The sequence below is a fragment of the Microtus oregoni genome, unplaced genomic scaffold (genome assembly GCF_018167655.1).
Source record: "Microtus oregoni isolate MIOR12 unplaced genomic scaffold, Mior012 000037F_ref0000500, whole genome shotgun sequence".
Classification (NCBI taxonomy): Eukaryota; Metazoa; Chordata; class Mammalia; order Rodentia; family Cricetidae; genus Microtus; species Microtus oregoni.
The window spans coordinates 4,631,651-4,634,975 of NW_024543096.1; the positions used below are offsets into that span (position 1 = coordinate 4,631,651).

The 3,325-nt window shown below is 36.1% G+C and overlaps 1 pseudogene; it reads right to left on the reverse strand.

Moving 5' to 3' along the window:
• Window positions 1–2,938: 2,938 nt before the first annotated feature.
• LOC121433317 lies at window positions 2,939–3,025 on the reverse strand (annotated as a pseudogene).
• Between the last annotated feature and the right edge of the window lie 300 nt (window positions 3,026–3,325).

Here is a 3,325-nt window from a genome sequence, read left to right on the forward strand (position 1 = left end):
TCTTTCTTTCTTTCTTTCTTTCTCCCTTTCTTTATTTCTTTCTTCCTTCCTTCCTCCCTCTCTCCAACACTCCCTCCCTCCCTCCTTCCTGTTCTCCCTCCCTTTCTGGGTCTCTCTCTCTCTCCTTCTTTCTTTTCTCTCTCTCTCTCTCTCTCTCTCTCTCTCTCTCTCTCTCTCTCTCTGGTAATTCTGGAACCAAATGTAAGTGATTATGATCGGGGAACACAGATTTAGTTTATCTGGAATTACACGTTTAAATAAAGTATCAACTTCATAAACCTTTAATAGTAACAAAACACAGACATAAATAAAGACAATTTTCAAATACATAAGTGTATATGTTAGATTGGTGAGTCATTAAAACAGTGGGGAATCTGCTATAGACCTTAGATATTATCTTGTAGTATTTATCATTTATTTATTAGTGGAAAAGTAAGGTTTTAAGTATTTAGTACACTCCAAATGTTTTTATCTGTTAATTACAAGATGTCAGGGCTGACACATAGGTTGAACAGGAAGGCCTGTTTGGAAGGCTAAAGATAGTCCAAGATAAACTGGAATTAGACACTGCACCTGCAACATGCCAACCCATGTGCATAACTAAGGTGGTAATCAGCTGGGCTTTACAGACACAGCTTGAATCTTTACAGACATTGCTGCCTTCCAGGGATTATAATTCAGTTCCCTTTGTTGATCCAGAACCACATTTTATACACAGGGGGGAGGGGACTGTTATTATTCCTTTCTACTTAGCTAGAAAGACTTGCTTCTAGAATCTGATGTAGATGAGGCTGACTAGTGGACAGGACAACAGTATTGAGGGGAGAGGAATAGTTAGCAAAGGTATTAGAGCGAAATTCCTTGAGTCTATCAGAAGCATTGGCCAGAATCCAGACTCGGCATTCTCTTTAACCCTCTGTCGATGACACATGTTAACATGTGACATGTAATTCTGTTATTAAACCTTAAAATTAAGGTAATTAAGAATACTCCTCACCTTAATGAATAAAGGAAAAGATGAAGGAAAAATGCATTTTATGCAACCAGGATCTATGTTTCATATAAAAAGAATTTACACATGCTCCCTGTCTTTAGAGTTATTTGTACCCTAAGAACTTTTTTATTTATATGTAGAGGATCATCATATTATGTTCATGCACTTCATTTTAAGTTCTATTTTCTCCAGTATGATCTTATAGCTAGAACTTCATATGGAGTAGTCAGCTGTAACTCTAGGAAAAAATGGATTCTTAGTATTTAAATCGTAATCTGCAGATACTGATATGACCTATTTTACTATATTGTCACTAATTGGATTTAATTTGGAAAAGTAAACATTTGGAAACATCATCAAAGACAAATTGGATAACAATGCAGTATTTTTAAAAACCTTCTTTTAACAAAATGGTCTCTTATGTGCCAAGTATGATAGGCCAGAGCTGTAAGAAGTCAGAGTTCTTAGTCTTTGTCCACATAACCAATATTTTTATTTTAATGGTTAGAAGTTGAGGTTGGCATCTAGAAGGAGTCATTACAATATTATTGATATTCTTTTTATCAGAAAAATGTATTATTACAGTTTAAACATAGTTTCACTATACTACACGATAGATAATAATTTATTCAAAAAAAGCAAAAACAATGTATAAATCCGGGAGAATTGTCTGTATTCTGTCAATCATATTATAAATAAACGCTGATTGGCCAGGCAGGAAATACAGGCAGGAAAACCAGACAGGAAGTAGACATGATATAATGAGAACAGGAGAATTCCAGAAAGGAGGAAGTTGATTTACTCCCACTCCTTCCAAGACCAGTGAAGCAGCAGGATGTGTTCTACCGCACTGAAAAAGGTACTGAGCCACATGGCTAACATAGATCAGAAAAATGGTTTAGTCAATGTGAGAGTTAACCAGTGAGAGGCTAGAGCTAATGGGCCAATCAGCTTATAATTTATGGAGACCTATGTGGGATTTTATTTGGGGCTTGCTGGCTGTAAAGTACTGGGAGGGACAGAAAACCCCAACAAGCAGGCCCCGTTTGTGTTACATATAAAACATGATGAAGTCTGTCGAAGCCCAAGAACATATACATTACTTTCTAGTGGAATATTGGTATGTGATAGTAAAGGGTTTTCAGAGTAGAATGCTGAACTCAGTTTCTTCAGTGAGTAGTTAGTTTGGTTTGCTAGTACATAGTTCATATGTTAATTGAGCGGTGTATTATGTATACACACTGATCAGTTAATTAGATGTCAGAATGATTATATTGGAGATTCACAATAACGGGTTCACCTTTAGTGTGTTGTAAGGATAGTTAATGCATCCTGAGGCCAGGCTTGTCGAGTCTGACAACTGTTTCCAGATTAATCCAACTAATAGAAACAGCCATTGCCTTGTATTCCCAAATCTTGCTTATCTCCCACACATTAAAGGTACAGCTTTGCAATCATAAAAGTTAGCCAGAGTCAGATGGTGATGGTGGTGGCTCATGCCTTTAGTCCCATCATTTAGGAGGTAGAAGCAGGTGGATCCTTTAGAGCTCCAGTCCAGCCTAGTATACAGAGTGAGATTCAGGACAGCCGGAAAAACTGAGTCTCAAAACAAAGCAAAAACTTCTGTATGTTCTTGAGTCTTTCAGCAGTTTTTACAGTTAATTTAATATTGAGAAATTTTTACTGGACTCTTGCCCAGTCATTTCATGAACTCTAAAATTGTTACCTGTTAGCTTCAACCTAAAAAATTAATACTACAACTCAAGGATGAATTCATTTATAATTATGAAAAGAGATCCACATATTCTTAATATAGCCTGAAATAGCCAGTTGCTGTAAGAGCAAGCAGGGAACCAAATCAAGACTGTTACTTACTGTTCTTTCCTGTCTTGTTTCGGATTAAATAAGTCATTACTGCATGAGAAACCTATTTACTAAAGACTATAAAATTTGAAATACTTCAAGAACTTGAGTGTCAGCCTTGAGCAGAGGCCATACTAATCTCTTCATGGTTTCAGGATGCGCGCGCGCGTGTGTGTGTGTGTGTGTGTGTGTGTGTGTGTGTGTGTGTGATGGCAAAGCTAAGACCCTCAACTTTTCATTTACAGTTTTAACTTTTCTCACAGGCAACTAAGATCATGAAAATTATTATTGATATTTGAATTTCCTCTAATAAGGTTTGTTATGGTGTATGTATGCTAAAATGCCACATATGATATTTTAAAATTGTCAGTTGATATTGTAAAATAGCCAATATAGCAATATATAATAAGATTAATAATTTTTATGAATCAGTATGCATACGTGTGAAATACCTCAACTTCATGTCAC